This window comes from Pantherophis guttatus, chromosome 2, assembly GCF_059756535.1.
Source record: "Pantherophis guttatus breed Tessera chromosome 2, ASM5975653v1, whole genome shotgun sequence".
Classification (NCBI taxonomy): Eukaryota; Metazoa; Chordata; class Lepidosauria; order Squamata; family Colubridae; genus Pantherophis; species Pantherophis guttatus.
This window is the reverse complement of record NC_142064.1, coordinates 222,839,014-222,862,269: the sequence shown is the minus strand read 5'-3', so window position 1 is coordinate 222,862,269 and position 23,256 is coordinate 222,839,014. Positions and strand designations below refer to the sequence as shown.

Sequence of the window (23,256 nt, the reverse complement as noted above, 5' to 3'; positions counted from 1 at the left end):
TCTGGGCATCAGTGACAGGGTTATAATTGCATTGTGACAGCATCCCACAGTCATGTGATCACCATTTCAACCTTCACTGCCAGTCTCCAAAATGTAAAGAAAAATTACTATCATGCAGTAGTGGGTTGCCCCTAGTTTAGACCGGTTCGCAAGAACCGATAGTAAAACCAGCGGGAGGACCCGCCCACCACCCCTGATGTCATCATGTGCGATCTGCCCGATCCCGTTGTGCACCGGTAGTAAAGGTAAGTAGAACCACCCCTGCTATCACATGATGTCCTCACTTAATAACCTCCTGCGATTCACTTAATGATTGCAACCGGGAAGTGACAGAATTGTTTTGCTTTATGACTACATTGTTTAGTGATACAAATTCCAGTCCCAATTACCATCATTAAGCAATGACATGCTCTTTTTGTTGCATTTACCTCTCTTGGTTCTTTTAGTGCTTTAGTCTTTCTGACTTTCTTCCAGAAAATATTACCTACCTGCCAGTATGTTGAGTGCCTACTCTTCTTTCATATGCTGTGCATGTCTCTTTTAAATTTTAGCACAGTCAAAACCTCCACACAAAAGCTCCAGGTTTCTAAGCTGCTACCCATAAGGACAAAACCTTTGTTCAAGTGGGATACCTTGAAATTTCCTCAAGAACAGCTCTTGGGGGGGGAATTAAATTTTCTGAACTTGGGAACCATTATTTGTACAAAATGTACAAAATAAGAGAAGATGCACGTCTAAATGTGTGTTTCAGTTTTGAACACATCAGCCTCATGGAGTTAAAAACCATGTTAGAAATATGTTGTGGGACTTGAAATATGTTCCTTCAGAATTCGGACTGCACCTTCTCTAAAGAGATTCACAAGTTGCTGTTATAAAAACTCTGTAACAAAGTACACCCGCTTCTTTTCCTGAGGGAAGGAACTGACTTATTACAATCGTTATCCATCTTTGTGAACTGCTGTGGAAATAGTTCTTGGCTGAAGAGTAGGGCAAACATCTTTCAAATAAATAGAGATTTATCAAACTGTGTAGCTTGATGAGATCTTACTTGCTTAGTCTTTAGCAGGCAAAGCGGCCAGTCATGTTTATATGTTATATCTGAGGCAGTTTAAGGCACTTAACCTTTCAGGATCAAAGTGCCTGAGCCCCAGCAAACAAGGTTGCCAGATTTAAAACCTTTGATTCTGCCAAGGTGGTGGGTAGGGAAGCCCAAATGTTAGAGGAATGAACCAGCAGCAGTGGGAAAGACATCAGAGGAAGCTATTCAGCAAGATCAACACCTTCAAATAGTCCCATCCTGGGCAGACATAAAGACAGGCCACAAAAAGGAATGCCGATAAAGGAACTATTCTCCAAATGCCACATGCACTCCCGTTAGCATCTCTGGACCTTTTGTTCTTTCTGTGCCAGGTATGCAGGCTGTTAAAAGCCGATTGCTAGTGGGGATGTGGTAGGAGCTGCCTTGGAAGTAATGAGAAGCTCCATTGACAACGTCCCAGCCTTTGAACTGAGAGAATCTCTTTCTGGAGCTCCTCCTCAGCTGCAGGGGCTGTGTGACTGGGCCATTTTCTCTGATGCCAGTTCTCCACTGGGCAAGCATTTCCCTGTTCTCAATGGAGACAGTACATGTAAGCTCACGCTTTTGAAGTTTTTTTTGTAAGTGGGCAAGGAGGATCATTGGATGCTGAACAGTTCCCAGACAGTTAAGAACAAAATAGGAGATGCTTTCTGAAAGAAAGTGTATAATATATTCACAAAAACAGCACAGGTGTAACATAATATCTTATAAAGGATCAATGACATAAAAAAGTTTTGCATCATTAATAAAAAAAACTCTGTGCAATTCAGATATTTACGAATTTTCTGGATGAAATTATTCACGTTTCAAGTATGTGATTACTTGTTGTTTCAGGACATAAGAACGATTATCTTGGAGGTCATTATATTTAATCTATGGCTTGTCTTTGCTAACTAGAAAAGAGAAATAGTTTTAAAAATCTGATTCCGACCCTGGGCGTTTTGTGTTGGGACGGATCAGACACTACTGCCTCTCCTCTCATCAGTGTTGACTGGAGATCTGCAAAGAAGCACAAAATGGAAATAGAATAACAGAGTTGGAAGGGACCTTGGAGGTCTTCTAGTCCAACCCCCTGCTCAGGCAGGAAACCCTATACCATTTCAGACAAATGGTTGTCTAATCTCTTCTTAAAAACCTCCAGTGTTGAAGCGTTCACAACTTCTGGAGGCAAGTTGTTCCATTGATTAATTGTTCTAACTGTCAGGAAATTTCTCCTTAGTTCTAGGTTGCTTCTCTCCTTGATTAGTTTCCATCCATTGCTTCTTGTCCTGCCCTCAGCTGCTTTAGAGAATAGCTTGACTCCCTCTTCTTTGTCACACCCCCTGAGATATCGGAACACTGCTATCATGTCAACCCTAGTCCTTCTTTTCATTAAACTAGACATACCCAATTCCAGCAACCTTTTTTTGTATATTTCCAACAAGCTCCAGTCCCCTAATAATCTTTGTTGCTTTTCTCTGCACTCTTTCTAGAGTCTCTTTTACATCGTGGCGACCAATGATGATTTGGATTAAATTTCTGAAAGATGCTCCATGTACTTTGATGAAGAGTAAGCATCATCAAGGGTTTCTTGATGATGAAGTCAATAGTACCGTTGGGGGAGACCTCTTTTCTTCCTGAGCCAGAACTATCTCTGTTCATTAAACATTGGAGACATTTTTCTGGCTGGATTGGGTGCAAATATGGAGTAGCAGCACCCTTGAGCCCCTTTTCCTTTTTGCCACCCCAGGCCTCTCCAAGCCTCTTCTCCAACAAGGGTCAGAATCGAACCCTACCTGGAGTTTAAGGATGTTACACTGCTTGCTTGGACTTTTAGATCCCTCATCCTCTGGAGTGACAGGCCTGCCTTTGTGAAAGGTAAGATTAGAACAAGCCCATGGCCGGCTGACTGGTCAGGCAGCCTCAGCCCAGGTGACAGGAGCAGTGAGCCTGGTGCTCTGCTGAAAAACAAGGCAGAGGAGAAAGAAAAGTGACAGCCTTGGACGCGGGCCAGGGGAAGGAGGGAGAGGAAAAGGCTGCTGCACAAAGGGCCAGCCTGTCTTCACACCTGCTTGGACATACAGGGAGCATGGAGGCCGAAAGTCGTATGGCGGGGGGGGGGACACTGACAGATAGAAGCAAGGGGAAAATAATTCTCACTGAAAGAAGCATGTCATTTGGGAGATAGCTCTGTGAGACACTTCAAATAAAGGGAAGCAGCCGTGGTGACAGGGTACATTCTTTGCCTCAAATGTGCTGCAGGGCTGGGAGTGCCAGAAACATTAGAAGGGGAGAGGGAGAGAAAAGGCTATTTGAGTCGCATCAAAGGCAACCACCACTGACACAAAGCTCTTTGCAGTGATCGCCAACCTGAAAGCCAGCACAGAAGAGGAGCCTTTGTTCTTTGATTGTGCAGCCACTTGACTTGCTCCTTTCCAGCACTGGGCTGTTGTAAGTACTTTGGGAGCCTGCCATTTATCTTTTCATTAGGGGACCAGAACTTCAGCAGATGTGAGCCAGACCCTGCATGGAACGCTGCCAAACCCAAGCCAGAATCTGAGCCTCATGCAGAGATCCAAGAAAGAAGAACTCTTCCCTAGCATTGTTTCTCCGGCAGAAAACCTGGACTAGGTGCAAATCCTATTGAGTTAGGGGCGGCTTTCTGTTGTTCTCTGGATTTGTTTGTTCGTTTCCTGAATTCTCAGATAGCACAGCTGTTGATGAGGCTGCAAATTTTGGACTTTGTAATCCTAACAATTCTAGAGAACTCCAAGTTGGAAAACTTATCCCACAGTGAGCCCAAAGAAATTGCATCCTGGTCCACCAAAGAAGGAAGTTGAAGACCAGCATTAATTTCATCAATGGCAAGATAAACATTACCCCAGATGTGTTCTGTCCCTGACCTCTAACAACAATCTGTATCAGAGGCAATTCTAGCCTTCTCAATGCCTCTGAGTTAGCTGTTTCTGCAAGAGAAGCTTTATGGTCAAGGAGGATTGTTATATTGAGCCTCATTAATACTACAGTTGCCTGTCTGAAAAAGATTTTTTGTTCTTCCTCCAGTCATCAGACCACTTTCCTCCAATTTTATTCTAAATTCCCCTGGATACATTTCTGTCAGGTACAAGGAGCCAAGATATGATGAACTGTTCAAAGAAGTTACTTTATTGCTATTTACCTATAGACAGAAATCTTGCCGGACTAAAGTACACTCTGCATAACTATCAGATAAACACTGTAATGATTTAGGGAGGGTTATTCCTTCTAGGCCTCTTTCTGCATCCTAATGACTCAAGACTGATTTGCCTCTTTACTCCTCCTGCCGGCAACTCAGTGCCAGATTCCAACACAATTTCCAATGATTGTCCAGGTTATGAAATGTGCCTACATACCACTGTAAAATACAGTAGTCCTCAACTTAAAATGATTTGTTTAGCAAGCATGCAAAGCTACAACAGTATTGAAAAAAGTGACTTACATCTGGTCCTCACATTTACAACCATCGCATCATCCCCATGGTCATGTGATCAAAATTTGGGCACATATATTTTACAATGGCTGCAATGCCGCAGGGTCGTGTGACTGCTATTTGTGATCATCCCAGCCATCTTCCAACAAGTAAGGTCAATGAGGGAAGATGGATTCACTTAATAACCACAATGATTCACTTAACAACTGCAGTATCCACTTCACCGAAGCCACATAATGTTTGTCTAGCATTGGCTGGATGGCCTCTTGTGAAGATTCTCTCTACAAATCTTGAGGCCTTACTTAGCATATTACAAATAAAAACAATAACAACAATAATGCAAAGCAACACATACTGAGAATATTTTAAAGTAAAATGAAAGTGTTGTTGGAGCTCAAGACTATTCTCCTGCTCCACCTCATTCAAGAAATGTTCTTTCTAAGCCTCTTTACCTGTCAATACATCATGCCTCAGATTGGACAAGGAATGTCACAGTAATTAATCAGCTAATTAAAATCAGTACATGAAAAGATACGGATAGTAAGGTTTAGACTAGGCCTCCATTTAAACCAGCTCTGGTCACACCAACCTTCACTTGTATCCTTAACATAGATAGATAGATAGATAGATAGATAGATAGATAGATAGATAGATAGATAGATACAGACAGACAGACAGACAGACAGATAGATAGATAGAAAAATAAGCCAATCCTGAAGATTTAGTATCTCTTCTTCATCCTCCAGAGATGAGTCTCAAGAAGTTGCTTTATTTATCAGAAGAAATCATTATTCCAAGGGATGAGAAACATCACTGGAGTAGCCTGGATTTTACTTGGTGGAAAAATACAACCATATGTATCAGCCACCCTGCCATTCTCCAGATTTACAAAGGATCTTAGCACTTCTCTAGGAAACTTTGTACCATCCTTTGATATTTTTGTTGATGCTCAGGGGAACACTGAGCACTGAATAGAAAGGTTAGGGATCAGAGTAAAAAAAAAAAACCAAAAACTAGTTTTCCTTCAGAAAGATTAATGATAGCCCAAACAAAGTATGAGGATCATATAACACAGATATTCTTTGGTAGAGGGATGCTACTTGCAACATCATTTTCTCTACTTCAAAACCAAGGGTACCCTTCTTGCATTTTGCCTGGCTCAAAAATAGGCTGATCACATATCTTTTCTTTTTTTTTTCTTTAATATATCCATGTCTTCATTTCCACCTTTTTCTGACCCTACTCAATGGTGTAGCCCCTAGATCTGGATAGCAAAAACTATGATGATCACTAGATGACTACAAGGAGAAAACCCACTGTTGCTCTGGAATGGATATCTGATTCTTTTCAGCCCTGATGTGGTGGCCCTATCTTAGAGCAGCTTCAAAATGTATAAAATCTATTAGGCTTTATTATCTAATCAACTTGGAGAGAAGCCAGCTGACCAGCAATGACTGGGAAAAGAGGCAATACAGGTAGGATAGTGATCACTATTGGTGATAGCAAATTTCATTCCAATATAGTTTCCTCCTAGCAAAAGGATGGGAAATTAGTATTTGAACTCCGAAGTGACAAAAGACTCAACCAGGCAAGGCTTACTTCTCACTAAGTTTTCGACCTGAGAAAAATCAAGATAATTTAGTCACGTGCGCCCTCAAGTGGTACATAAGAGGCTCTATATGAAGTAAATTCTGCAAAGGACATTCTGAAAGCATCCATTTTAGCAACAGCACTGTATTTCTAATTCTACTTGGTAGATGTTTCTCAGTTCATTTTTTTTATATAAACACCCATTTGTTTTCTTTCTTGTCACTGATGTGTTCCTTTTCCCCCACTGAAGCGGTGGACCTGCTTATTAAGATACTGACAAGCTCTTCCTAGCTTTTTCGGAAACATTCCCACCTCAACTGCAACCAAAAAAATGAATTAAAAGTGTAACAAATAAATCCTCCAGTCTAGAACAATTATTTTAAGAGCCTGAGTGGCACAGCAGACTAATGCTACTATTAAAAGGTAGTATTTAGCTTCCAGCTGCCTGCAATTACTGTGAGTTCAATTCTCACCAGGCTCAAGGTTGACTCAGCCTTCCATCCTTTCTAAAGTAAAATGCCCCCAGCTTATTGGGAACAATAAGCTGACTTTGTATAAAATATACAAAAGTATGAAGGCTATTGCTTTCATTCACTTTTACAGCAGATCTTTACCTTGCTGCTTATGAAAAGGAGTCTACGCTGGGTCAGACCGTAGGCGCTTAAGGAGGGCAGGGTTTTCCCCTGCAGTGTAAAAATATTCACGCTAACCACCAATATCTACATGCTCCTATAATCAAAGCTATGTGTAAAAAAAAATAGCTTCCAGGACCTATTAAACTTTCAAGTAACCTGACACGAGTGGTTTAGGTTTTTTTTTTTTTAACGTAGCAGGTTATCTCTTCCATCTCAGTGGTGCTAGTACTAGGAGTAATAATAGTAATTTGCTCCAGTTCTCCACTCCAGAAGATATCTATTTTCATAGGCATTTAGATAGTTGAAATTATAGTTAATTATTAACCCAACCTACCTCACAAGTGTCATACTAATTAAAGTACATGTTATGCATAGTTAAAAGTGCATAACAAATAAAAATAACTAAATCTGGGTTTGCTGTTTTTCCTGCCTACTTGGACATTTTCTTTAGCACAGTTTGGAGAAGGAACCCAGGTTTCAAAATTTTTTACTACCGGTTCTGTGGGTGTGGCTTGGTGGGCGTGGCATGGCTTGGTGGGTGTGGCAAAGCCTGGTGGGTGACGCAGGGGAAGGATACTGTAAAATCCCCATTTCCCGATCAGCTGGGACTCAGGAGGTAGAGAGTAGATAGGGGTGGGGCCAGTCAGAGGTGGTATTTACCAGTTTTCCAAACTACTCAAAATTTCCGCTACCGGTTCTCCAGAACTGGTCAGAACCTGCTGAAACCGATCTCTGAACCCAGACCTACAAATGAAAAAAATATATTGTACCAGGAATTTTTTTTTAAAGTGCCTTAAGGATTCAGGGCCTTCCTGTTATTCCCTGCAGACCTTCCTTCCTTCATTGACTTGCCTTCTATAGCTGAGTTGCATGAGGTATGTACTGCAGGCCAACCGAATAGTAGCTTAGTCAATTAATCTGATTTCCTGAGGTTCCAAAGCACAGTGAACAATGAATGAACTATACCAGCTGCATTGAACCTGCTATGTTGCAGTGTGGTTGGACAGTTTGTGATTCAGTATATTAGGCTACCACAGTTTGAGAGTTAAAGGAACAAGCTGGGAATTGAATACTTCTCACTTCACTTTCCTTTCTTTCTGGAAGAGAAGCACGAAGATCCACTTGCATCTCTCTTCCCAGCTGGGCAGCTTTTCTTCCTCTGGCTTGGCTCTCAGGTCACAGGGATCCACATCCCCAAATGCAGCACCTGTACAGAAGAGCCCTACGCTGCCAAAATACATTCCAAATAAACTCATTGTTTTCTCCAAGGACAATAGTAACAATGAAACCTTGCTTAGGTCAATCCTTAAGGAATTAACATGGAGGTAGTTCAGCAAAATTGTGCAGTGGTGACATTCTCTCCCTTACTAATGCATTGCTTAGTGCAAACATAAACAATATTTCTGTTTCATTACTTTGAACTCTGTTGACTTGAATCTCGGAAGCTGCCTAAATCAGGATGCTTCCAAAGGAAGCTTTTATAGAGCAGCTACCCTGCTTTTATAATAAAGAAGGGATGTTATCCCAGCATCATCTCTCATTTTAAACTCTCCTTCCTGTATCAACTTCTTCCAAAAAAGAGTGGGAGGAGGATGAAGAGGAAGAGAAAGATTATCTATTTAGGATGAATATAGTGGAGTCTCTGCATTCTGCCTTCTAATTGCTTAAAAAGAATCCCTCTTGCAGCATTACATGAATAGAGTTCAGAATTTATATATGCTACAACTGTGATGGCAAAACATTTGGGCTTGGCATGTCAAAAATTGAGAAGATATCTATCTTGACACACACACACTCTCTCTCTTTCTCTCTCTCCCTCCCTCTCTCCCCCCCCCCTCTCTCATACACACACACCATACACACCATGCCACAGAGAAAAGTGGCGTCTCCAGACCTCCTCTCCAGACTCACTTCTCCTCTGGGTCTTCCTCTTCAAGCTCTCTGGAAGTCGAGCAAGAGGGCCCTGTTCTCGTGGGGCCTTTGGAGCCTCAAATTGCACAAGAATGCTCAAGTGATTTTTGGACACCTCAGAGACTGCGGAGAACAAGGCCTTCGTATGCAATTTCCAGAGGATCCAGAGGCCTGGCATGTCATCAAAAATGGCACGGTATGTCACCTGTGACACACATGTGATAGATTTGCCATCACTGCACTTTAAAATAGCAGGTGATGGCAAATATTTCTGGCTTGTTTTTTTATCAACAGAATATTTAGAATATTTAGAAAATTTATACAGTTACTCATCTTATGTATTATGTAAATTATCTTATGTATCATCTTAATACTTAAATACTAAGCTTTTGCTTCTTGTGAGATGAGTGACCATGTATATGTGATTAATAAAGTAATAATTAATAATGATTAATAAATAAAATAAGTACCGAACTTTGGGCAGGGTATAAAAACCTGAACCCACTAAACTAACAGAAAGAAAAAACAAATAAATAACCGAGGCATCCCAGATTAATTCCATAAGGCACACATATGTATTGGGCTCCCCTAATGATTGGAGGTGTGCCAGGTTTTAACAGCCTTGCATAAGGTCAGGAAGTTCAGGTCCATCTAAATGTTGAAGAGAAATGAGGCTGATCCATTAGGGCAGGTGCTGGGGCAGAGAGTCTAGTCTTCTGGGATCTGGAAAAATATGAAATTGGGGACATACATAATTCCATTCAAGTCATTGATTGGCAAGAACTCTTTAGGAGTTTAGACAGAAGTTTTCTCCAGCCCAACTTTGAGATGGTGGGGACTGAGTCCAAGATCTTCTTTGTGCCAAGACTGTGCTTCACCATGGATTCATGTTACTTACCAGACCTTATCAAAAAAAGAAAGACAACAGTGGGAGGAAAACCTATTTTTTGAAAGAGGATACCCCTGACATTGAATACTAAAGGCAACATCTGGAACAATCCAGCTTACAGGACTCTGAAGAATCATTCTTAAAGGACCAAATATCTGGATCAAACATTACAACTCAAATGTAACATTGATCCCAAGTCCACTTTTGGTTGGAAGGCTATGCTTCTCTCCCGGTATGCAACCACCCAGTTCTAGGCAGGCTTAGAGGCTTCCCCTTGGCAGTGAACAAGGGCGGAGGGGTGGCGGTTGTTATTAACGAGGGTCTTGGACCAAGGGAGGCCACTGTTCCTCAGACAGCTGGATGTGAGTCCCTTCTTGTGAAGTGGGGTCATAGGGTGCAGTTGGGCTTGCTAGTCACGTATCTGGCTCCCTGCCATGTGGCAGCAGCCCTGCCTGAGCTGCTTGATGTTATAGCCGCGGTGGCTGTTGACACCCCCAGGCTTATGGTCATGGGGGATTTTAACCTGTCATCAGTTGGCGAGACATCTGAGGTGGCTCGGGAGTTCATGGCTTCCATGACGGCTATGGACCTGACCCAGTTAATTTATGGCTCTACTCACATGGGGGGACACACACTGGACCTTGTTTTTGTCTCTGTACAGTGGTTGAGTGATCTCGAGATAGGGGATATAGTGATTGAACCCTTGTCATGGTCAGATCACTCCCTCCTTCGCCTGGACCTTCGAACCGCCACACCCCGCCGCAGGGAGGCGGAACCGACCAGGTGGTTCCACCCCAGGCGCCTGATGGATCCTGAGAGATTCCAGATGGAGCTTGGGCCATTTCCTGAGGTTCTAGCACACGACTCGGCTGAGGACTTAGTGGCCACCTGGGATAGGGCGGCGGCTGATGCTTTAGACCGAGTCGTGCCTTTGCGGCCTCTGATCCGGCGCCGGTCTCACCTGGCTCCTTGGTATACTGGGGAGCTGAGGGAGATGAAGCGCCGGAAAAGACGCCTAGAGAGCAGTTGGAGGGCTAGTCGTTCTGAATCCGACCGAACACTGGTAAGATCTCATATTAAGAATTACCTAGTGGCGATAAGAGTAGAGAAGAGTAACTACTTTTCTACTCTTATTGCGTCATCAGATAATCGCCCAGCCGCCCTGTTTAGGGTGACCCGCTCTCTGCTCCATCAAGAGACACGGGAAGACCCCTTGGAGGGTAGAGCTGAGGATTTTGTACAATATCTGTATGACAAAATTGCTCAGATTCGTGAACAGCTAGACTCTGACTGGATTGATCCAGAGGAGATGACAGGGGCAGGTCCTGAGAATATTATTTGGGAAGAGTTTGATCCTGTGACTCCCGAAAGCATGGACAGGATACTGAACAGACTAAATGCGACCACATGTTTATTGGACCCGTGTCCATCCTGGTTGGTACTGGCCTCCCGGGAGGTGACACGAGGCTGGCTCCAGGAGATTATAAATGCTTCTTTGAGTGAGGGTGTCTTTCCCACCGTCTTGAAAGAGGCGGTGGTGAGGCCCCTCCTCAAGAAGCCCTCCCTGGATCCAGCTGTATTAGCAAATTATCGTCCTGTCTCCAACCTTCGCTTTGTTGCAAAGGTTGTTGAGAGTGTGGTTGCACGACAACTGCCTCAGTACCTGGATGAATCGAATTATCTAGATCCGTTCCAGTCGGGATTCAGGCCCGGGTACAGCACAGAGACAGCATTGGTCGCATTGGTTGATGATCTCTGGAGGGCTCGAGACAGGGGTTGCTCCTCAGTCCTTGTCCTATTAGACCTCTCAGCGGCTTTTGATACCATCGATCATGATATCATGCTGCACCGGTTGGAAGGGGTGGGGGTGGGGGGCACTGTTCTTCAGTGGTTCTCCTCCTTTCTCTCTGACCGGTCGCAGTCTGTGTTGACAGGGGGGCAGAGGTCGACCCCGAGGCCCCTTACATGTGGGGTGCCACAAGGATCGGTCCTCTCGCCCCTTCTATTCAACATTTATGTGAAGCCGCTGGGTGAGATCATCCGTGGTTTTGGGGTGAAGTACCATCAGTACGCTGATGACACCCAGCTGTACATCTCCACCCCAGACCACCCCAATGATGCCCTCGAGGTGATGTCCCGGTGCCTGGAGGCTGTACGGATCTGGATGGGGAGGAACAAACTCAGACTCAACCCATCCAAGACCGAGTGGCTGTGGTTTCCGTCGTCCCGATATAGTCAGTTGGCGCCATCTCTGACTATTGGGGGCGAGTCGTTGGCCCCCACAGATGGGGTTCGCAACTTGGGCATCCTCCTGGACTCACGGCTGTCTTTTGAAGAGCATATGATGGCCGTAGCCAGGAGGACTTTTTATCAGGTTCGCCTGATTCGCCAGTTGCATCCCTTTCTGGATCGGGACTCGTTACGCACGGTCACTCACGCCCTTGTCATCTCACGCCTGGATTATTGTAATGCTCTCTACATGGGGCTCCCCTTGAGAAGCACCCGAAGGCTCCAACTGGTCCAGAATGCGGCCGCGCAGGTGGTAATGGGAGCAATGTGGCGCTCTCATGTAACCCCCCTCCTACGCAAGCTGCACTGGCTCCCAGTGGTCTTCCGGGTGCGCTTCAAGGTTTTGGTTACTATCTTTAGAGCGCTCCATGGCTCAGGACCAGGGTACTTACGAGACCGCCTCCTGCCACCAATAGCCTCTCACCGTCCAGTTCGCTCCCATAGAGAGGGACTCCTCAGGGTGCCGTCGGCCAAACAATGTCGACTGACGGCCCCCAGGGGGAGAGCCTTTTCTGTGGGGGCACCTACCATCTGGAACGGGCTTCCCCCGGAGTTACGAAACATCCAAGACTTACGCATTTTCCGCCGAGCCCTGAAAACATTTCTATTCCAACAAGCTGGTCTGGCCTAACTCTCCCTTTTTAATTGGCTTTTAAACTGTCTTTTAAATTGGGTTTTAAACCTCTTTAGATAAATTTGGATGTTTTTTAATCTTTGAGCCTAAATTACTTAATCTGTTTCTTAATAGTTTTTAACTTCTATATGTATTTGTATTTATTATGGCTGTTCACCGCCCTGAGTCCTTCGGGAGTAGGGCGGTATACAAATATGAAAAATAAATAAATAAATAAATAAATAAACATTATTAGTATTTTCAGCATAACATAATGTTTTAATGTTTTCAACACCATAAATATTTTCTTTTTCCACAAATACAGAGTCAAAGAACACTTGTGAGCAGAAATGGGCACTAGCTGGTTCTCCCCACAAAGCCTTTTATTTACTTTTCCTCCAGCCAGATTCTGAGACCAGAAATAAACTTGGAATTGGAACTAGGCTGTGTAAACCAAATAACCTGAGGGTAAGAATTGCAAGAGGAGTTGGGTGAAGAGAACATCCTGATAAAGTTGGACTGTTTTTGTGCGCTTTTTAAAATCTAACCAAGTAACTTATCTCCAGTTGGTCACCCAAATAAGTTCAGCTAATTAATTTATTCATCAAATTTAGGCATTGCCCATCTCACTCTCAAAATAATACTGGGAAGTTTAAAACAGATAAAGGCAGTATGGTACCTTTCAGATGTTTGAGCTATGGCTGTATTGACTACTCATCATGCTGGCAGAGACTCATGGGATCCATAATCCAAAATACCTGGATTACACAAATTTGCTTATTCCTTCACTAGAATCATATAGACTCGTTTTCCTGTTACAGTTGAAAATACAGCTCCTTGGTCATCTTTCCTTCACCCCCATGTAGATTCTCCAGAGTGAAAATAGAGATTCCCAGGAGACTTGAGAACATGACAAGGAGAAGACAAAGCCTTTCATCTCATCCCCAGAGATGCTCTGATGAGCTCAGGAAGATATCAAAGGAAAGGTCTTTCCTCTCAAGCTCTGAGGATTAGTTGGCTACTGCCTTTTATGGTAATTTTCCAGATCCTAGAAAGAGGAATATTTGGTAGGATTAAGTAACTCCTCACCCCCTTGGTTTCCTGTTCAGGTTTATCTGATGAAGACAAACCTCAAAGAAGAGGAGCTGCAATGATGATAGACAAGTAAAAGGTGTCCCAGGACAAAAGGCTGCCTTGGCAACCTATGTTTTCCCCAGCCACATCCTTAAGATAATGTCCTCAGGTAGAACTTTACACCAACTCCCCCAAGTGCATCCTCCATCTATGAACAGGGCGCTGGCCCATGATCAGTTCTGAGCTAGCTACCAAGGGGCCGGCCTGCTATTAAAAGGAGAGCAATTATGCAAACATGGTTACTTCTTACCCAACCAACTAGATCTGCATTTCACTGAAGAAGAGGAAGAATATAGTCCTGCGGTTATGCAGGGAATTGGGGCCTTAAAAATCTGAGTTTAGTTCCTGCTTGCCACTGGGATCGTTAGGAATAGTGTAAATCCATACATGTTCACTTACTAGACCCACAATGGTCAAAGACGATTATTCCCTGCTGAGTATTTTTGGCATTGCAGTCTAGGTTTCAAACTATCTACAATTTAGCCAAATGGGTAGAACAAATATGTAATCTTATTTATTGTATGTCTTATTAAACCAGTGGTTCCTTTGCATTCAGATTAGATTTACGAGACCGCCTTCTGCCACCAGTAGCCTCTCACCGACCAGTACGCTCCCATAGAGAGGGGCTCCTCAGGGTGCCGTCGGCCAAACAATGTCAACTGGTGGCCCCCAGGGGGAGAGCCTTCTCTGTGGGGGCACCCGTCATCTGGAATGAGCTCCCCCCGGAGATACGGAGAATCCCGGACCTGTGCGCTTTCCGCCGTGCCATCAAAACATTTCTTTTCCAGCAGGCCGGCCTGGACTAACCTCTCTTTTAAACTTTTTTAAAAATTTTAAAATTCTTCAATTTTAAATTTGTCTTATGAATTTGAGGTGTTTTAAATTTCGTTTTCCGGGCCAATTATTTAATTGTATTTTAATGGTTTTTTAACATTTGTATTATATGTATTTTATTTGGCTGTTCACCGCCCTGAGTCCTTCGGGAGTAGGGCGGTATACAAATTCAATAAATAAAAATAATAATAATAATAATAAAAAGATGGTCCCCAAAAATGATAGCATGTTATTAGGGGGGGAAAACTCATGATTATTCCTTGCGAATGCCTATTTTAAGTCACAAAATTGTTCAAATACAACAACTTGAACCATTTAAAGTTTGATTGAAAAGATAAATTAAGCATGTTAAGGACCTTTTCACCTACCCTCTGGCCAACCACAGCCTACCTTGTACAATCATGTCTGCAATTATCAAGTAAGTATCCAGCTGAAGAAAGGAATCAAAATGGAACAACCAAATTGTTCTAAATCTCAAATGGGAGTGTCTCGGGGAACATCAGGGTAAACATTAAAAAAGAATTCTGTTTCCTTGTCAACCAATCCAATCTGAAAGGGCAGTCAGTGCAATAAGCCGCATGTTGAAATAATTGAGGAGGATGTAGAAAATGGCTGCAGATCAAACATTCCCTTTTCTTTAAGCCATGCTTGGAGAGAAAAGGTGTAGAAAGACACTATGCTGCCTCTGACAGTGTTACCTTGTTCTCCATCTTCACTGATGAAGAATATTTATTTTATTTATTTTATTATTTATTTGATTTGATTTCTATACCGCCCTACTCCCGAAGGACTCAGGGCGGTGAACAGCCAACAATAAAATCCATACATACAAAATTTAAAAGCAGAATTAAAATCAAATTAAATAGATGGCTTGAACGAATACAGGTTGAATTCCCCATGTATTTAAGGCAGCTCTACCATAATGGATGCATTATAGGTCTTATAGAGTCAATCTTAAGTATACACTTCCCCCCAAAAAAGCAACCCCAAGTGTCTAACACGGTAGCTTTCACTTGGTTCTTGTAACCAATATGTGATAATGACTTCTAGTATCACATCACAAGGTCTAATTCAGTGAGCACGACACACACCTGCAGTTCCTTTTCAAAAAAGAGGACTGTACGGACTACTTTAATATGTATTAAATACATAATATGTAAGACATTCCTTATTGTCTTTCAGTTAAGCTGAAATATATCGGATAGAGAATTCCTTGGCACAGAAGTAATATATGTAAAGTAAGTGTGCAATAATTATTGAGAACCAAACAACAAAATGAAACAAAAATAATACGTTAGTCAATAAGGATGGCTGAAGTTCATATCAGTTTCTTCATAAACTGTCCCATCTCTCTAGATTTATTTGCACGTTTCTTAAAAAGCGGAACAAACATTACACTAAGATGTATGATTTTCAAGGGATTTCTAAACATACTCAGTATTTCAGAACATATTTTCCATTAAAGTATGCCTAAAGTAAATTATATTTTATCTTAAAATACACATTTTATGTATCTTTGGGTAGGTTTTCTGAGCAGGGAACTGCATCACATTATTCAGAGAAACATGCTTTCAGAAATCTGTCCCAAGGGTGCTTTTTCAGGAGGCACCTGGACTTTCTTATATTTTTTTTCTTTTGAAAACATTTTACTTCTCATCCAAGAAGCTTCTTCAGCTCTGACAGGATAGTGGGGATAGCTTCTTGGATGAGAAGCGAAACCTCTTCAAAAGAAACAAAAAACAAAAAAGTCCAATTGCCTCCTGGACTTGGGACAACCATGACCTAGATGACTGAGAATCTCTATAGACTCTTATGCTTTCAGAAAGCTTAATGTGTTTCAATCCACTCATCAGCCTGGAAGGGAAAGTGCAGGTGTGCACTTAATTTAATTCCATGAACTTTTCTTATGGCCAGTGACCTATCTCAATTAGATCTCTGTTAAAGTAAAAGTGTTGCAGTTCATATCACCATGGAAGGTCTCCTTTGCTGTGTTGTTAGTTAATTCCACTGCATTGTGAGAGTGGTTGGTGTCTGCTACTTAGCAAGCCAGATATTGGTACCTGTATGCTCACATGCTGAGCTAGAATTTGGGCCGGTGGGAAAACAGGAAGTCCCCAGGAAGAGGGATATGTGGTTTAGAGACAGTGATGATGTCCTTTATCCACACTTACACAGCACATCTGCAATTGGAGCTTAGGGGGGGGGAAATCACATCTTTAAAAACCCTGGGCAGGACCTCCTTTCAATTAACTTTTAGCCCCAGAAGTCCCAGGGGCTAGGAAAGGGGAAGAAGAAGAAAATAAGTATCCATAGACTGTAACCAGGTGATTTGATAAGGGCGATCAGTGTGTGTGGTGTTTTCGTGTCTGAAATCCACTTGGCAGCCTTTTGAGAATTCGTTATATGCCGGTGATCAGGACCCAGCCCTCCCCCCACTACTGGGAGGCACAGTTTGTGAAATACACTGAGCTTGCGGTTGACCAGAGTCTGAGGCCGGAATTCATGCTCTGTTCTGTATCCTGATGTGGTAAGAAGCTCAGGCCCATATGGGAGAGGGTGGGGTAGGGGAATAACCAAGGTTGTGAGTGTCAGCAGAGGCTGCAAGGCCTCCACTAAGCAACCTGGAAGTCTTCAGCCCAGAGACTGTGCTGAAGGGCCCCCAAAGCACCGGAAAGCTCAACCTGACCCTAACGGAATTGTGATAAAAGGGAACATGACTTGAACCCAAGAGATTAATGTCCAAATTGACAAGAAGAGAGAGGAAAGGAAAATGCCATCAAGTGATGGAAACAAGGAAGTGATGAGAATCCGAAACATATTTAGAAGTTACTGCTGCTGACCCTTCAACGGGCATCACAAGCTCTCTCTTCTTGAGTTCTGAAAGAAGAAACAAAAGAAAGAATATATGAAGTATTTCAGCAGAATTTTGCTCTTCTTGTCCTTCATAGTTGCGTTCGTGTTTTTATCAACTTCACATGCCACATCACATTTCTGTAATCCCATCATCAATGGTAGATCCTAAGCTTCATTCCAGTTATGTCTTGCGTTCATTCCTGGAGAAGTTGCTTTCCAAAATAATCTATGGCAGGAGTTCTAAGTTTTATAACCTGCTAAAATGATCAATGAATTTGGGCAACCTGGAGCACCCGTAGCAATGGACCTGGCTTCAAAATGGCAGACGCAACCAGGTGATCAAAGCTCCGCCCCTTTCCAATATGAGTCTCATGTACTGCATGCACTCAAAAAGAGGAAGATATTCAATTGTCTGGTTGTGTCTGCCATTATGAAGCAAGTGACCATTACTGCAGGTGCCCCTAGTGTGATTTTTTTTCATGAACAAAATGAATGGTTTGATTTGATACAGGATTGGGAAATAATTAAATATAGTAGGTTTTTCATAATTAAATTTTACTCTGTATATCAGTGAGTTATCATATATTTCAGGATTGCAACCAATTGTACTGGGATTACACAGGAAAACTAGGGAAAAAATTGATAGTGTTCCCACTTTGTTAGTGCTTGATCAGTCTGAAGGATTATTTTTCCTATCCTGGTTGGTCATGACCCACAGTTTGAGAACTCCTGATCTATAAAGCACATGTTAAAGTAGCACCTCTGGATGCAAGATTTGATTAAGGATGGTGTTACTTTGATTGTATGGAATAATCACTATTAAAGCTCTTCATGGTTGCTAGTTTATTAGACTCCTTAGGAGTGATACTTTACTAACTTAAGGGTGAATCCATGCTGATTTATCCTGCAGTAAATCAATCCAAATATCTGGATACACCTGGAAATTGGGATGGTGAGTACCACGAGAAGCTATATTTGTGCGCTATAAGCCATTAGCTTTGGACAAACACAAATAATTCTGTTAAAATGAATACCATAGTTTGACAACCTTTAAAAAAGTAGATGTGTGAATATGTCTGATGCCACATGTATCTACTATAAGTTGCTGCACAGAACAGCAGAATAAATTAGCTTTCCTCTTGAGATAAAGCCATAGAGTACTACCCCATAGACAGGAACTGAAACCTAAAAGCCCCAAATTGGTAGTTTCGGAAACTTTTGTGAAAATAATATAGATTGTTTCCAATCCTAGATCTCAACCAGTGTTTCATGCCAATTGCCAACTTTTTGTTCCGCTGGATAAAATTCTTTCTGGTTTTCTTGGTGTTTTGGCATATGACCATTAATTAACAGCAGCTTAACTGAGGATCCAAAAAGCATAAAAAGTAAAACACAACTCAGTAAAAAGCAGCAGTGGTCAAGGAACAAATATATATTATGCAGCATAAAGCAGGTTCAACTTTTTCAGGTGCCTCTCCTGAATTTTTGATACACTGAGCCTCGCAAGATTAGGCAGTTTCATGAATTGAGCTCGGTTGGAGTACCGTTATGGACATGTCCATGTTGTTTTTATGGCAAAAGCATAGAAACATTTTGCCACTGTCAGGTTCTAGCTAGTATACTGTATATACTTGATTGACTTCTCTGTCTAACCCACAGCTGAGATTCTCTGTGGTCTCCCATCCCAATACCAACTACATCGGACTTTGCTTAGCTTCCAGCCCAAAGAAGATCAGCCAGGTAGGCTCACCTGATAAAATATATTTATCTAGCAGAGAAACTATGGGCTCATCTTCATATCTATCTAAAGGCAGCACAAACATGCCCTTGAAACACCTTTTTTCTGCCATGTCTTGGCAAGGTTTCCATCTCATCTCCAGCCCATAGCCAAGGGAGTTTATGTCATTCTTAGCTGTTACAGATCTAAATTTGTATTCTTCTTCCTGTTGGAGCTGGGATCTCAGCTGTAGTTGGGATCCACTGGGTTTTTACACTGCTACGGGCATCCTTTCAGTTCCTAGAAACTGCCAACACAGCCATTTTGGCTTGGGGAACAAGAATCTCTGGGCTTCTACAGAGACACCTGCCTGTGAAATGCCTCTCTGACACATTACAAATTACTTGCCAAGATTTATAATCATGGAGTTTATCTATCTTTTGAAAGAGCTCTAATACTGCTTTTTAAACCCTGGTTTAGTGCTTTCTACCCTTGTGTTCAGCAGAAGCCAGGAAACAGATCTGCCATGCATGTTGTTGGTTTTCTGTTTTTGTTGCCAACAAGGGAATTCGCATGGCCATCCTTGTCATTGTTATTATTATTGGGAAACCACACAATTTTCCCTATTCCATTCTGGCTAAGGAGGCATGAGGTACATGGCGATTACTGTTGTCATTAGACCTGAGAGTTACATGTTCTTGTTCCCCCATGGTCATTTATTACATACTTGCAAGATGTTGCCAGCTGTGAGGTCAATCATGGACTCCTTGGTCAGTCACTGTTGGCACGGCTATATCTGGTCAAGGATTATCAAATATTCCATATTCCTGCGCTGTCCTTCCATGCCCTTTACGGATAGTTCCTGACTTACAATAGTTCATTTAGTGACCATTCAAAGTTACAATGGAACTGAAAAAAAGTGACATGACTATTTTTCACAAGCGTTGCAGCATTCCCATGATCACATTATTAAAATTCAGATGCTTGGCAACTGACTCATATTTATGATGGTTGCAGTGTCCCAGGGTCATGTGATCACCTTTTGCGACCTTCTGACACAAGCAAAATCAATGGGGAAGCCAGATTCACTTAACAACTATGCTGCTAATTTAACAACTGCAATTATTCACGTAACGATTTTGTCAAGAAATGTCATAAAACGAGGCAAAACTCACTTAGCAAACATCTCACTTAGAAACAGGAATTTTGGGCTCAATTGTGGTTGTAAGTCAAGGACTACCTGTACTTATCAGCCAAGCTAGTTTTGAATACAGGATTGGCGCTTTTACAGGACACCAGCCCTTTGTTTGGAAACGACCCAACCAAGGGGTCCCAGGTGCAAAGCCCCTCCATGCTTGCAACTGGCTGGGCAATTTGAAAAATGGCTAATTGTGCTAACCCAAGTACCGTCTATGGTGATTCTCAGTCATCCAGGTCATGGTTGTCCAAAAGGTGCTTTTTCAAGCGGCAACTGGACTTTCTGGTTTTTCTTTGAAGATGCTTCACTTCTCATCCAAGAAACTTCTTCAGCAGAAGCTTCTTGAACGAGAAGCAAAACGTCCTCAAAGAAAAACCAAAAAGTCCAGTTGCTGCTTGAAAAAGCACCTTTGTGGTAACCCAAGCACCCAAAATTCCTTTCTAGCCCTGCTTCTCTCCGTTCTCAGGAAGAGTGATTGGTGGTTATTCTTCTGCCAATAGGCAGCTTTGAAACAAAACCAAGGAAATCATCAGTAAGAGCACACCTAGAATACTGCATCCAGTTTTGGTCACCACACTGTAAAAAGGATGTGGAGACTCTAGAAAGAATGCAGAGAAGAGCAACTGAGATGGTTAGGGGACTGGAGGTTAAAACATACGATGAATGGTTGCAGGAATTGGGTATGGTTAGTCTAGTGAGGAGAAGGACCAGGGGTGACATGATAGCCGTCTTGCAATATTTGAGGGGCTGCCACAGAGAGGAAGGGGTCAAGCTATTTTCCAAAGCACCTGAAGGCCAGACAAGGCAAAATAGATGGAAACTGAACAAGGAGAGATTCAATCTGGAAATAAGGAGAAATTTTCTGACAGTGAAAGCAATCAACCAATGGAATAGCTTGCCTGTGGGAAGCTTTCAAGGAGAGACTGGACAGCCGTCAAAATTGGGATAGGATCTCCTGCTTGGGTGGGAGGTTGGATTAGATGACCTACAAGGTCCCTTCCAATTCTGTTAATCTGTTAAAATACCTTTCTTTAACATCAGCAAGGATAGCGTTAATCTCCAGTTCTGGTCCTATGGCAGCTGCTGATCAGCTACCAGGGCAGCAGAGTTTATACCTGTATGTTTTTCTGCCATCTCAAGGCTTAGAGGGTAGCATTTTAATGCAGCTCTCTGATTTTGCCCTATGTCTACATCATAGACTGTAAAAAAAAAAGAGAGGGGGGGGGGCAGAATTTTCAACACTTCCAAAATTAAAGGAGAAATAAAGGAGACTGATCTCAGCTCCCAGACAATACAAAACTCATTTTAAAAGTCCCAATGTCCAGATTTCATGTAGTCAGTAGAGTCATTCATTTACTGATGAACATTAGTCCCTTATCTCAGTTGCTTCAATCTTTGAATGAACAGTGTATTTGCACTGATATTTGTTTCTTTTGACGTTCCAGAGGAGCATCCGATGTCCACATGGGTAGTCCTCAGTGGTGGGTTGTCCACCTGCCCTAACGTCTGTGCACCTGTGCAGAAGCGTCATGCATGTGCACAAGTGCACTAGCGCCCACGAGCGAACTGGTAGTGGCCGAAATTGAAACCCACTACTGGTAGTCCTCATTTAGCAACCAAAACTGGAATGCGCAACTCAGTCATTAAGCAAACCTAAGTAAAACCATAACTGTAGTTACAATCTTACCTCAGCTTTCTGCAAAGTTGTAAGTGCAAGGATTAGTTGCCAAGATACTTGTTCATCGCTGTTGTAACTGCAAACGGTCACTAAACAATGCAGTTGCTAAATGACTGTCTTGCACATATTATTCAGGATCAACTGGCAATCTTGAGCAAATGGTTATTTTTTAAAAGAAAGGAAAGGAAAGGAGAGGAGAGGAGAGGAGAGGAGAGGAGAGGAGAGGAGAGGAAGGAAGGAAGGAAGGAAGGAAGGAAGGAAGGAAGGAAGGAAGGAAGGAAGGAAGGAAGGAAGGAAGAAAAAAAGAAAGAAAGAAAGAAAGAAAGAAAGAAAGAAAGAAAGAAAGAAAGAAAGAAAGAAAGAAAGAAAAAATTCCTTTTCATCCCTTCACATTTTTTTCTGAGATTCTTGCCTGTGTTTTTCAGACCCAAAGTAGACAACAGATAGGAATTCTTGTGCCAGCCCGGTCTAAGACATTCATTAGTTTCCACTGGGAAAAGTGCTTGACTTCTTATTTCCTGTCTCAGCATTCATATGGAAACAGATTTTTTTCAGAACTCATGAAAGTATGACACAGCCATTCTTGTCCAGTGTTACTCACACTCATTTATTTTCTGCTACCTTTTCTGACCCAAAAGATTTTGATTGTTCTGATGCCTCTGTAAAAAAAAAAAGAAAGAAAGAAATGAAATGAAAAACAAACCTTGTGGAGCCTTGTGGGCCAAGACACCATTTGAAAATTTTTCTTCCTCAAATTTCAGTGTCTTAAGGACTGTTGTGGACGTAAAGTCTTTTACATAATAGGAGTAACTACCAGAAACAGAAAATAATAGTACCTTACAGTAGGCTTCCTATTCTCTGCAAATGCCATCATCTAAATATGCCTCCCTTTTTAAATCTCCTTCTTTAGGAGGCCCCTCGAAAAAGTTTCATAACCTGTAATTCTCCAAGTCTAAATTATTCTTGCTGATAAATATCTGGCTCTATTGCTGTGGGCCTCGTTTTGGCTCTTTGTTACTGTTAGAGCTGCTGATAATAGAAAGAGGTTAATGCAACTAAGGCACTCTGACTCTAGTCATGGATAGCTTGATGTCCTTGAGATGCTTATTGACAACACACAAAAGAAGCACCATTCTCTTGTTGGATGCTTTCAACATCCAGTACATGGCCTCTTAATATGGAAGTTTCATATGACAGTCTGACCTCACAGGCATTGAACAACTATGGGTTTAGTCTCCTTCGCCTCCTTGGCCTGAGCTCTGGAAGAAGCCAGACAGTATGATCTTCTGCAGAAGCTCCTATCGCCTGCTGTCTGATTGGCACTTTCCAATCAGTTCAACCTTGAGCTACAAATTCTCTTTTTTATAATATCTTCCAAAGTGTTTGCCA

The 23,256-nt window shown here is 42.3% G+C and overlaps 1 long non-coding RNA gene across 2 annotated transcripts; it reads left to right on the top strand.

The window, feature by feature from the left end:
- The first annotated feature begins 81 nt into the window (after positions 1-81).
- On the top strand, positions 82-12,892 carry LOC148115532 (uncharacterized). 2 transcript variants are annotated; one of them, XR_015731668.1, is made up of 4 exons: positions 88-245; positions 2,808-2,935; positions 3,417-3,508; positions 12,779-12,892. It is a non-coding gene; the product is annotated as an uncharacterized LOC148115532 (long non-coding RNA). The 2 variants fall into 2 exon arrangements; XR_015731667.1 differs by lacking the exon at positions 12,779-12,892 and having other exon boundaries at positions 82-245; positions 3,417-6,327.
- The last annotated feature ends 10,364 nt before the right edge of the window (positions 12,893-23,256 follow it).